Raw genomic sequence first — 14,205 nt, 5'->3', positions numbered from 1 at the left:
CGCAAAGCCTCCATTTTCAGCCAGCTGATCGGTGGTTCCAAAATGGCCGCCAGGTAAACAAAATGGCCGTCTGCTGTTTTGCCTCACTTTAGGGGCACCGAAAATGGCCGCCACAATGGAGGATTTTCGCATAAGGTTAGTTTTTAAGCCCATAGGAACACATTAAACGCGTTTTAATGCATTTCTATGGGCTTTTAAAAATAGCTTAGCGATGAAATCGCTTAGCAATGATTTTAGCTGCCCCGATTAACATTGCTAAGCGAGGCACCACTGTATGTATATATGTATACGTATATATATTTGGTGGGGAATCACAAGGGCTACTTGGGCACAGGTCTGGAGATGAAAAGGATTTAGGGCACTATGTGGGTAAGAAGGAACATTTCCAGTTAAATGGTACATGGGCTCGTAAACTCTACTCAGCATCTATTCCCTGCAATTTCCTTGTCAAATTTCAAGAAATATATATAGAGAAGAAGAATGAAAGTTGTGTGTATCATACTAGGCAAGACAGGAAAGGATAATTCTTTTAAATATATCATTCTAAGGGGTTTTCCTTCTGAATCTGGCCAGAGCCCATTGGCAAGAATCTAATACAGAGGCAGGGAAAGGATGTTACCAGATCTGCAGGGGAAGTGTGGCCTGAGGCAGAGCAGAAGACCAGTGAAGATGTTTCAGTTGTTGAACAGCAGACCTGAAAACATCAGCTTCAGAAGAAGATAACTTTCTGTATAACTGTTCAAAGGTGCTTCCTTGCCACTTTCTTCTCACGAAGCAAATCACTTCCAACTTAGCACAAACAGAAGGAAGCTTGTGCAATGGATCTTCCTTCTGCAGATAGTTTTGTTCTCTGCAGGTATTCATATCCAAAAAAGGCTACTCTAGAAGAACAGAGAAGCCTACTCTGTATTATGGACTGCAGAAAAGCTCCTGTTTTCTGGGATTTCAGCTTCTTACTTCAGCCCACTCTGTATACTGTAACCCATGCAAAGCTCATTTTTATCATGGAGAATGAGCTGATGGCTGTTTCAGCAACAAAAGATTCATAGGTTATGCACATCTTTTGAAAACACAGCCATGCAATTTTGAGTGTATCATGTGTAGAGACTACTTCCCAGTAGTCCACTAAGCAAAGTTTGAAAACCATGACCAGCAGTTGACTGTTACACATATCTAGTCAAAAATAAAGCTATGAATTCCGATTGGGCTAACGCACAGGTAAGTGGGTATAGGATTTCAGACTAACTCAGTGATGGGAAGATATTGTGCAACCACTGGCTGTTGAAGGTACAGTGGGGTCTCTACTTAAGAACTTAATCCGTATTGGAAGGTGGTTCTCAAGTTGAAAAGTTCTTATGTTGAATCTGCATTTCCCATAGGAATGCATTGAAAACCATTTAATCCGTATCTGCTCTTTTCCGTCCATAGAAACTACAGTGGAACCTCTACTTAAGAACTTAATCCGTTTTGGAATGGTGTTCTTAAGTTGAAACGTTCTTAAGTTGAAGTAAAATTTCCCATAGGAATGGACTGAAAACCAATTAATCCGTTCTGGCTGTTTTTTTGTTATGTAGAGGTGCGTTCGTACATTGAAGCATTAGTTCCCATAGGAACTAGTGCAAAGCTGGTTAATACGTACTCTACCACTAGGGGGAGAATTTTTTTTTAACCTAAGATGACCTAAGGTTAAAAAAAGAGCAGGAAAGTTTTTTTTTCCTGTTCTTATCTTGGATTTCTGTTCTCAAGTAGAAGCAAAATTTAGCAAATGGAGCTGTTCTTAAGTTGGATTGTTCTTAAGTAGGGACGTTCTTAAGTAGAGACCCCACTGTACCACATATGGCAATAAAAGCATCACATCACTGTCAGCTGCTTTAGTTTGCCATTCAAGCGTAATGGCTTGGGTCGATCAATGAGGGAGAAGGAAGAACTATAATGAGTCACACAGACTCAACTTTATTTGGAACAAACTAGTCACAACTTTATCAGTGACAACTGGCAAATAGCTCTGGCGATAGCCTGGAGGATGGATCACACATCAGTCACCCGTCGGCTGACCAATAACCCAGGTAACAGAACTGAAGTTAACCACAACAGCATACCCCATTGTGTGGATTCTGCTGTCATTGTGTGTGTGTGTGTGTGTGTGTAAGTGCACAACAACAAGCTGGGTGTGCATATGGATGTTGCCCCATACCCTAAAAAGGACTCCACCCCAAAGGTGGGGGGCCTTTTCATTCCCCATAGATCCATCCTAATAGCCAAAACTGACCCCAATAAAGCTGTGCCAAAATTACAAGAAACCCTTCCATTTTACTATATATACACATATACAATACACAAATATTAACATGAAGTAGGAGGGTGAGTGAAAGAAAGTCCAGTGATGAAAGAGTCTGGCTACCCAAGACTGGTCCTTTCTATATCATCCAGACTGAGCTCCACCTACTAGCTGATTGAATTTTTGCAAACATGGGAATATTATCCTTCCATGTAGCCCTTGCTGGGATGATGAAGCGGGGGGGGGGGGTGAAAAGCATAGCCACCATGCTGCCCCAGCCCTTTAAAGCCCCAACAATGACAAAATCAAGCCTTTGTTAAGTCAGAGACTGACACTTCTGAAAAATCTCAGCTGTTTTTAAGGATGAACCAGTCCCAGAATAATGATGCCAAACCACAAGGTCAGACAGCAGATCTGGTGTTTTCTCGTGGCTTTTCAGTTTTGCATCCCTTTTTCAAACCACATGTTAAATATTCAAAATTTACCATTCACATTATCACAGCACCTGCCCTCAGCAATATCCCTGCTTTCTGTCGTTTTCCTTGTTGTTTTGCTGGTTGTATTCATTCAAATTACATAGGAAAGGAAAGGGGCCTCAATGAAACGGAAGTAAGAAGGTAGCCACGAGATAAGAGAACTGGCCCCACTTCTGCCACTAACGATAATGTGAGTTGCAACTCAATGATGGATCATATTTCAAACATCTGTATCAGGCTTCCCAATTTGTTATCCTCCAGATGCTATAGACTATAACTCCCATCACTGGGTCATGTTAGATGAGATGTGAAACATCTGGAGGGTGCTAGCAAAGGCTGACCTATATAGTCCTGTTTTAGCTGTACTAAATTCATGAATGACATTAATGTTTATCATAGAATACACTTGGGCACAGAGCATGCAACCTAATGCCATAGTTTGTACGAATTATTAGGAGGGCATCTGCCTTCACAATTGCTTTTCCTGCTGTTTCTGCAAAGATGCTATTAATGCAGGAGCTCAATTATGGTTCTTTTAATGCATGTCCACCAGTCGTTAGCCTTTTAATGAGAGTCAGCAGAGTAACTAATCCTTGTGATATATATTAGCTGTAGTTGGTTTGTTTTCTGGTTCTCTTCAGGTCTCGCTCATTATTATTTTTCTAAGCTCCATTTGCCATAGTAAGCTTGACTGTGGAGTGGAGAAACGCAGCCATCCAGCCCAGAATGGCAGGTGATCAAAGCAACATGTTGTCACAGCTGGAAGTTGCTTGGATGAGAACACTCAGCATTCACACGCTGGCAGAGTAAACCGGCAGTGAGTAAAAGGCATTCCCACCACACTTCCTTCTCATCATATTTTGTTTATGACTGTTGATACCAGTATTGATGTCTCTGTCTTCTCCACACCCTACCTTGCTCACCGCTAGAGAGTACTGATGATTCCATGCCCATTTGCTTTTTTATGACACCTGTTTCTTGAAATTCAGTTGGTTCTCCTGCAGAAACACATAGTGTTTTCTAACCTTTAAATGTTGAATCATTTTTGTTTGGTTTTTGGCATTAAATCGGAGCTGGTTGAATGGTTTTCAAATCTCCCTATCAAAAAGGGGCCATTTTGCTTCAGATTCAACAAACTGTGTCGGCTCATGAGCACAGATTTTAGTAGATGAATTTTGTTCAAGCCCAGTAGATCTTCATTATGAAGTAATTGAGGAAAGATGGGCACATGATTCTGATCTGAATCCAGTTTGAATGTTTTACTGATCAATCACACATACTGATGCTTTTGTGTTGACTCTTGCGGCAATTTTTCACTTCATGATTGAAAAGTGTGATGTTATCTACTGTTACCTTTTTAAATATTGCTTTAGCGACGTCCAGTCCCCGGTCTTGAAGTTAGATGGGATGTATAAGAAAGAAAGGAAGGAAGGAAGGAAGAAAGGAAGAAAGGAAGGAAGTCCCATTGATTTATTTCCAAAAACGTAGCAGCACTGAACCTATTAATTGTTCAGGATATACTGTGAACATGGACATTTTTAAGTGCTTTGACAATATGCAAAAGATAACCATTCCCTCTCACCACTCTAATTCCTTGGTTGGGATACATAGGCCAGTTTCCATGTTTGCTTGATATCTTTTAATAGTAATCAGCATTCTGCTAAGTAATTGACCCAAATCAGTTGCTTCCCTCACATGTCTATGGAGCTAAAGAATCTTTTAATCTTTTATTCTCAGTGTAACACATAATGCTGAAAGGCTGTAATCCAACTAGTGAATCCAAGAAACCATGCCAGCACTGCCCTGCATATCCTGGCTCATAAATCATGTGGCATACCTAAAGGGATACTTTTTCCATGGAGACCATAATGTGGAACAGAGACTGCCTGCTCCATTCTATTTGACATCTTTGTCCACTCTTCTTTGCTACTAGGTCCCTATCAATACTTGTGCCAGCTACAAAGTGGCAGCATGTACACATACTTTCTAGGGATGGAACTTTCAGAATTCAGAACATCTACTTTCTCAATTCATCCCAAATCCTCCAGGCAGTCATGGGAATGAAAGCCACCAAACCAGAAGGAGTTAGAGCATCCCTTTTTCTAACACCATACCATTCCCATGCTGCTGCTGCTTTGAATGTTAAGGAAAATGTCCAGTGTACTCTGGAAATCACAAAGATTTCCTGTGATTCACAAAGGCGCATGAGAGAGAGAGAGAGTTCCTATAAAGGCTGTTTCCGTACATTCTAATGGGCATTAGAACTTTCCCTCCCGTGCACCTTTGGGAGTCACAGGGAATCCTTGTGACTCCTACAATGTAACAGGAAACCTTTCTCACTGTTCAAAGAAGAAGTGGTGCAGGAACGATATGGAGGCAGAGATGGCTGCTCTAACTCCTTCTGGTCTGGAGAATTACTCCCATAATTCTGCTAGGGATGTCTGCTGGCCAAATTATGGAAATGAAAGTCCAAAAGTCTCATCCCTAGTCTTTACAGCAGACATCAACAGGTGTCATATGCTGCTGTTGCTAACCTGTAGAGAACTCTGAGAAGAGGAGGTTAGATAATTCTTACGGGAGTTGTTGAAACTTTTTTTCACACACTATCTGAGAAATCTTAGAAAGGTCAAATTGAACAGGGTTGAGAGGAGGTATAGGAAGCTTATCCATCATTGACTGGAATAATCTGTTACTACATGCTTATTTTCTGCACCATTTCAAGACTTGTAGGAAATATGTTTCTGGTTCAAAGTTCTTATATTTGGATTTTTTTTCTTGTACAGCTAGCATCAGTAACAATCATTCCAAATGTTACTCCATCCTAATGTAATGTAAAAACCCATCACAAGCCTTACAGACATTTTTCACAGAATCTCTTGAAATAAAATTTGAGCTGACTCAGAACTTCCAGAAACTGTAAGAAGAAAGCAGTCTGAATATCAAAAACTGACATCCAGGCACTATTCTGCTGAATCCTTTGTATAGTGTTTAATTTACCTCAGGTTGGGTGGAATTGTTGCAGTTTTGTTTTCCAATATCTATTTGGACTTGTTGATATTCCAAAACTACATAACAACCCTGGGTCATATACAACATTGATGGTACTTCAGAGTGTTTGGAACAACCATGGCTAATGGGTGAGAAAACAGAGAACATTGTTTCAGCTCAAATCAAGATGTCTCAGTGTTGGCATACTCTAGCTCAGGGGATCTCAACCTTTGATACGCTACACATTGCAGAGTTTAATTGCCAGAAACTACAGTTAGCATGGTCAACACTTCCAAATGGGAACAGCATTTGACTTCCAGGCCTAATAATTGCGAAAATAAAAGAACTGTAAATATTTCATTTGCTCACGTTCATAGAAATGGAAACACCACAGACAATGAAGAAAGAGAGTTGGCGAAACTGGGTTCGGATATTGAACTTATTAGCCATGAATATACTGATTAATACTGAGTTCATCTGTAAACTGAACAGTTTTGATAAGTTAGGTTCTTGTTCATTTCTGTCTGGCTATTTAATTTGCATCCTGCATTTCTCCCAGAACTGAGGCTCAAGATGGCTCAAAACATTTTAAAAGAATAGATACACAAATACTGATTGCATATATGACTACGTTTTACTGCACAGTGTAGAATATACTTTCTTTACATAGAATTCTGCTGTTAGGTTGCAATTTTACATATACTTCCTTGAGAGTAATGATTCTGATGACCATTGTCAGAATCCCATAGCCGGTAGACATGGTAGCCAAAGGAATCTGCTTATTAAAAGATACCCTGTACATTTGTATATAATAATATATTTGAATTCATTTTTCTTACACTAGCTGCCACTCTATAATGTATGGTCTAGACCACTGGTTCTTAACCTTGGGTTACTCAGGAGTTTTGGACTGCAACTCCCAGAAGCCTTCACAACCAACTGTGCTGGCTGGGGTTTCTGGGAGTTGCAGTTCAAAAACATCCAAGTAACAAAGGTTAAGAACCACTGGTCTAGACCATCTTCTATTACACATTGTATATTTTGGTCCTGATACATCAATATTTTTCTTCTGTAACTAACTTTCTACATCTTAGGTTAAGGGATCTACAACACTGATATTTCACTCAAGCATGCCATTATTGATAAAGAAAATGTCAAATTACATGTGATTAAAAATTATGCAGTGCAATTTACAAGTTGGCACTTGTCACCTTGAAGAATTGTAGCTAAAATGCAACTTGTAATTAAATTATATACATTTTAACACCATAGAAAGCTTTTTTGGAACTAATATTACCATAAATTGCACTAATGTTCAGCTTATTATTTATGTCTTCTGAAACAGTGTTAGGTGTTTTAATGGATTACATTGATTACAATGTAACTATCCCCTACACTTATATAATGCTTGAGCATTATGGCTGACATTTGTCTCTTTATCAGCCTCAGTGGTGGGCAAAGCTTTTTTCATAATTTTAGAATTCCAGTATTTCAAAAAAATAATTTTAGTTCTTGACACTCGTGATATTATAATGGCAGCGCTGGGCCATTTAAATATGGAAGCTACTTATATGGGGAGAGTGGGAATCACCAACTGTAAATGATAGTTCGTTCCAAAACGCCAACACTACTGCTTTAATACAAGGTCTGGTCCACCTTTCTGTGTCTTCCTGTACTTCATTTCCAAAGCATTAAATTGAATTGTCAATCCAACCTAACTTGAAAATGAATTTTGATTTTCTCAGGAGACATTCATATTCAAAGGCTGATCAGCAAGGGTGGGTATGAGAATTTTCATTGCTCTTATTGAGTTCTGTTCTGTGCACTAGACTTTGTCACAATAAAGTGGTAGAACTGCTTAAACAAATATTTGGCATTAATTATTTTATAACCTTTTTCTTGCTTGTACATTAGGAAATATATGTCCATACAAATGCACATGTGCATGTACAGTGACATTATCTAACTTTGAGTTAGTGGTCTCACTTTTCATTGTACCAATCACCTTATTGTCAGATGGAGGGGAAAGAACAGGGATGAGCAGGGACATTTGAGAATTAATGATACTTGCCACTTATTCCTAATACAAGAAGCAATTCTAAGATTTGCTCCCCTACACTTTGTAGAGCCACACAGAATTCCCTCTTTCATCCTATCTATACACTCATTGCAGAACTACAGCCCTACTGTGTAGTCTAGTATTATTATTCAGTTTTCTTGTCAAGTTAACTGCACAAAAATGAATAGAAAGATTGACATGTTTGTTAATTCTTGTGACCATTGTGAAGTATGGATGGCCTCATAGTTTAGGGGGCATTTGGAAAATGTGTCTAGATTAGTACATTTCACCTTTGCAGGACATATTAAGAAGAAAACAGAATAGGGCTACCCCTTTAATAAGGTGTTGCTCAATTATGAACTGGAATCATGCTAGAAAACTGGACAACTGGTTAGTCAATTTGATTAGACTCCTCCCTGTACACTGTTCATGACTTAGGCTGCTAAAATCCTATCACTTAGTGTAGTGAGTCGCATTCAAGTCAATCACTTAATCAGTAGGGAATCTGATGAGTCAACTCCTCTGTAAATTCTGTTGATTCAAATGGGCCTACTTTATCTGTGACTTACTTTAGCAGGCCTGTTTGAATAAATGGAACTTACAGAGGAGTTGACTTACTAAACCCCCATTGAGTCCATGGACCTTCTGTGGTGCAATTTACTACAATAAACAACAGGATTTGGGTCATAGTTTAAGAACTTTTCATTAAATGGTTGCCTACTTATTAAGAAAAACTTGTTTTGTTATCAGCTAGTTATTGTCTTAGTTTCGTTTGAATGTATCAACAAAGAGTGTGTGAATACCACCCAGTTTGATTCAATATGAATTATTTGCCTTAGACATTGAAACCAACTTGTTTTGGGCTAATTTGTAGCTTGCCCAATCTGATTGGTATCTGAATATTTTAAAATAATTGTACGTACTTGTTTTTGTCTGAATAGTGGGGAAGAACATGAAAATAAGGAAAATAAAGGGCTGTGATGTGGGATAGCAAATGAAAGTCAGTGCTATCAACTGCTACTTGATCTCTAGTGTGCAGGCAACGATTCTGGAAGTTTCTTCTTCTCTGGGAGCTAAGCAATTTACTTCTTGCTCAGCTCCTGCTCTTCCATGAACCCACCCTGTATTATCAGAGCACTGTTGCCAGCTGTCAATTATTCCTTGATCCACTGAAACAAAACCTACTGCTCTGCATTCTTAAACTATGAAGCATTAAAAACAGAATCCAATGCTTCGAAGAACCCCAATTCAATTCAAGTGCTCTTTGAGCTTCTTTGCTTAGTTTTGTATCTGTTTGGAAACATACAAATATCCCTACCTCTCTTCCCCTACCCCCTAATAAATTCCCAATACAAAATACATCCTTAGTCTCAACAACAGACATGTAACTTTGTCATAAGGAATGTCAGTTTTTATTATCTTATGTAAAACAACATGGGAGAAATCATTAATATCTAAGGAATTAGGAAACTATTCAGAGTCACACATAACTTGCTGAATGTAAACATTCACTGAGAGAGAACACCTGTCCCAATTAAAGATAGCTTGCCTATTAAAAGAATGTGGGACATAGTGTGTTCATCCTTAATTGATACCAATCTGGGACAAGAATCATCAGTGTGTGTATATTCCACAATTAGCTTTACAGATCTCTTTACTAGCTCTGCACCGTGAATACCTTCAGTGAGTTAAATCTTTAAGAAGGCATTCAGATGGGATTCGGGCATTATTCTTTAATGAGTACTAAAACTGAAGTCTATAGTGGAGGGGGGGGGGAAGCAATATTCAGGCTAATCATGCTCTGTGTCTCAAAGGGAGACTTCATTTGTACATTTCCCAAAAGAAGGATGGCTCAGCTGTCATGGGTTCATGACTCCCCAAATGCATTTCTTTTTCTCTTCATTAATCTGTCGCTAATTCAATCTATCATGCCTGTGTTATAATCATATCTTACATTTCTCTCCATTACAGTGGAACAAATTACAACATTCTTCTTTTCAGAAAATCTCCCTACTATTATTTCTGCTGTCAATTCAACATCCACATTAAGGTTCCCCCCCCCCACTTTCCTTTAGTAAAGGATGAGGGTTACTACCCTGAAACTGAAACCGAAGGAGTCGAAGGTGTCAGTGGTAGCTGAGCTGAGTCTGAAGACAATATTTCATTGTTCCTTGATGGGATTGCACTCCCTCTTAAGGGTCAAGGTTTTGCCATTGGGAAGTGCAACTAAATACATCTCTGATTAGGGAAGTACAGGTGATGTCTGTGTCCAGTGTACTTTTAATCACATCATTTGCTAGTTGTGCCTCGTCCTTGAGCAATCAGATCCTGCCACCATCACTCACATTGTGGTGATTTTTGTATTAAACCACTACAGTTTTTACTGGAAACTATGGCGCTTGGGAATGTGATGGCTAGATTCTTATTCAAGCATCAGAGGATACAGAGAGCTCTGAATTGCCTCCCAGGTAATGCAAGAAACAATTCAGAGTGCTTCTATTGACCTATGAAGGCCAAGACATGCTGAGACAATGTTATCTGAAGATTGCTTTCATCTACAGGAGCTGAAGTTTTCATCTCTAAACATAAACATGGGGAGGTGTATTAGCCATCAGACGTTACACGGATAGATACCAGGGAAAGAGCCTTCTCAGTTGTTGCACCCAACCTATGATTGTGCTGACCTTCTCTCTCTCCCTCCCTCCTTTGCTATCTTCCTTTCTTCCTGTGCCAACTAAGTTTTATTTGGTCAACGGCTTCGGTAATATGAGGCATTGAAAGGGAATCATTGGTCCCCCAAATGTTTCGTATTTCAACTCCCAGAATGTCTAGGCAGCAAGGCCAATGTTTAGGACTTGTCAAGATGGTGGTTCTAATTAGCTGGAAGGCCAAACATTCTTTATCCCGCTTTAAGGGAAGGGCAGGCAACTTGGTGCCCTACAGAATGAATGACAATTCCCATAAACCCCATAGTGACACAGTTTATAGGAATTATAGTAAAAAAAAACACAGATTGTCTGTATATAGTGGACCCTCGACTTACAGACGGCTCAACTTACAGACTTTTCGAGTTATAGACTTCTCTGGCCACAAAATTTAGGTTCAGCTTGCAGCCTGAGAATCGACCTACAGACCAGAAAAAAACAAAATGGAACAAAAATAGAACAAAAACAGCCAGTTACGGGATTAATTGGTTTTCAATGCATTGTAGGTCAATGGAGACTCAACCTACAGACTTTTTGACCTGCAGCCACCGTTCCAATACAGATTAATTCCGTAAGTAGAGGGTCCACTGTATGTTTTTCCTCATGTACATGAATACAAAAATGTACACTGCATTCCAGTCACTTGTGGTATATTAAAATACCCTAAGTCCAAAGAAGTATTTCTCTGTGTACATAATCAAATGTGTCCCACTAGGATGTTCAGAGTTAAGATGACATGACATACAGAGTGATAAAATGTAAGCTATTGGACATACAAACACAGGAGCTGCTGAGTGATGACAACAAGACCTGTTCACTGTTGAGTCTGCAGATTAAAGTTGGTCAATCAGCATGGTATCAAGTAAAATAAAATGTGCATGTATTGTACTGTGGGGTATCTCCTGACTTCGGTTCCCACCAATGGGGAAAAATCCATTTTCTCTAAATAGAGCCAACTCCACTTACTGACAAGCAAAGCATGTCATCTTTCTGGAGGGGGAGTTTTTCCACCCTCTCAAAAAAATAAAATAAAATGAAGGTAACCCCTTTTTGTCCCAATAGATTTACCATGGACCAAATGTAATAGATTTGTTGAGGCATATATTTTAGTCACACTTTTTTATATAGGGAAAATATGCATGGTAAGTGGCTGAAATTTTTGGACTTTGTTTATAACTGTGGAAGTAACAGTGTCATAAAGTGTATACCTTGTTCTTCTAATTTTGCATGGATTCTAGTGCAAGGTAAAGGTAAAGGTAAAGGTTCCCCTTGACAATTTTTTTGTCCAGTCGTGTTTGACTCTAGGGGGTGGTGCTCATTCCCGTTTCCAAGCCATAGAGCCAGCGTTTGTCCGAAGACAATCTTCCGTGGTCGCATGGCCAGTGCAACTTAGACATGGAACGCTGTTACCTTCCTACCGAAGTGGTCCCTATTTATCTACTTGCATTTGCATGCTTTCGAATCGCTAGGTTGGTGGGAGCTGGGACAAGCGACGGGAGCTCACTCCATCGTGTGGATTCGATCTTACGACTGCTTGGTCTTCTGACCCTGCAGCACAGGCTTCTGCGGTTTAGCCCGCAGCACCACCACGTCCCTTACACGACATAAATGTAAGTTAAGTCCTAGTACATACGTACATGTTAATGTTATCTGTATTTATATCAGTATTACTTGAAGCAATGTTGCCACCTCCTTGGATCCTGATAGTCACATAGTTGGGAATTATTCTTTCATACAACTGTTTCAAGTATAAAGGTGTAACATCTTTTACACCAGCTAACTAACAGTAATTCATTGAGGACAAGAAATTATGAGGAAATAGAAACTTTGAATTCATGCTCTGTCATGTCTCTTCCGTTGTATGCTGGTTTCAGTTTCTTAAGGGAGTAGTCATTAAGGAGGAGGAGAAACTTCTGGGAATGAGAAGAGTTTCATCCAGTGCTTCTACAGACCAAATCTGGATATGTGCTGAAATTATATTCTTAATGGAGAAGAACTCAATCTAAATGCCTTACACCTCTTCTCCCACCTTTTTTTTTGGGGGGGGGGAGTAAGTTTGTCCAGGAGCCTTGCCTGTATTTCCAGGTTGATGCGAGGATTGGAGAGCCAGTGTGAAGAGGCTTCTTCTCAGCAAAGATGTGTAGTGAGGTGCAGGCATAATTTCCAAAGGTCCTGGTTAAGTGACACAGGTCCCAGAACGCCTGCTCCTTTCACCTAGAATTTTGACGGAAGTATGGCCATGCTCCTAAGGACCTCTGGTTGAACTGAACTAGCGGACTGGGCTGATTTATTTGAGTCAAAGTGGCAACCCAGGCTGTGAAATAAATTTTCAAATGGATTAGGCTCAGAAACAATGATTTACCAAAAATCATCTATTCATGGCTGAACAAGACTTCCACTCTTTCTCCCACTTTGTACAGGAAATGGGCTCACATCATGTTACCCTCATGGTTATCCCTGCTACAGCAGGTACTTTCTAGAAGGGTGCCTGAACCAATTTGCCGAAGTACTGATCACTTCTACTAATGTGAGGAACGGTTAGCCATAATTGTAGTTTTATTGTAGTCCCAATAAAACTACAATTGTGTTTGCTACCTACAGCCCATGGATATCAATGGAACTCAGCTATAGATGGTTTTAGTTAGATGGCATCCAGTCTTATTCATCACTGTAAACCAAAAGAAGCCTCATGAGTAATCATTTTTGACACATAATTGGAGTGTCACTTTGAAAACCATCTCCCTTAGTATATTTCTAATATATTTCTAATACATTTACTTCAATGACATTAGTACTGCTTAGAGAGAGAAATGGCTCAGGGTACTTTTCTAAAGAAAACCAGCCAATGCAGTGTTTTACATGAGGTACCTTTATTTCCCTGACCTTTAGATATTGCCTTATGTAATCCATTCCACAAACCCCATCTTCACATGCATTAAAAAGATGATGATCTCATTCTTTCTATGCTAACTGCAGGCTGCCATCTAACAGCACAGCAGAACTTCAAAGAACAGCCGTATCTATGTGCAGTATTTTCCCATCTTTGCTAGAGAAGGTGGAAACATCCTGCAGGCTACTCGTCCCTTTCAGTCTTCCAAAATGATGACTATAGAAGCAAACAGCATAGCTAACTAAAGCTCTTGGGAACCTATCAGAATGAGACTTATCCACCCATCCTCTTCATACGTCCTAATGTCTCAATGCAAAATTTGTTTTTCACTTTTTGCTCTGAGCATTTAGAGGAACACAAGACAAACATGTTTTTATGGTTTACACCATTAACTTTATCCTCATAAATACCTCTCAGGCTGCGCCATCAGTCATTGTCTCATACTTTCTTTGTTCAGTATGAGGATATTCCATGCAGTTCTGCCTTTGCTGTTATTCTAAAATCTTTTACTTTAACCATTCCTTCAGCCCATAAATATCTTTTGTACATCTTTTCTGATAAGGCCTGTTTTCACTTTCAGAATGGGGCATTACAGAGAAATCATTATCAGCGAAGCAGCAAAGGTAGACAAATAGGCAAAATAATTGTTTCAAATGCCTGACTGTGAAAAATTTAAAGGAAAAAAATTAAAAGAGAGAGAGAAAGAAAGAAAAACATTGTACAGTTTAAAGACCAACAGACTCATTTCGGTGTGAGCTTCTGTGGATCAGAATCTACTTCTTCCGATACAAAGGGGTGCAAATATATGT

The sequence above is a fragment of the Pogona vitticeps genome, chromosome 2, assembly GCF_051106095.1.
Source record: "Pogona vitticeps strain Pit_001003342236 chromosome 2, PviZW2.1, whole genome shotgun sequence".
Lineage (NCBI taxonomy): Eukaryota > Metazoa > Chordata > Lepidosauria > Squamata > Agamidae > Pogona > Pogona vitticeps.
Note: the sequence above shows the minus strand (reverse complement) of the source record.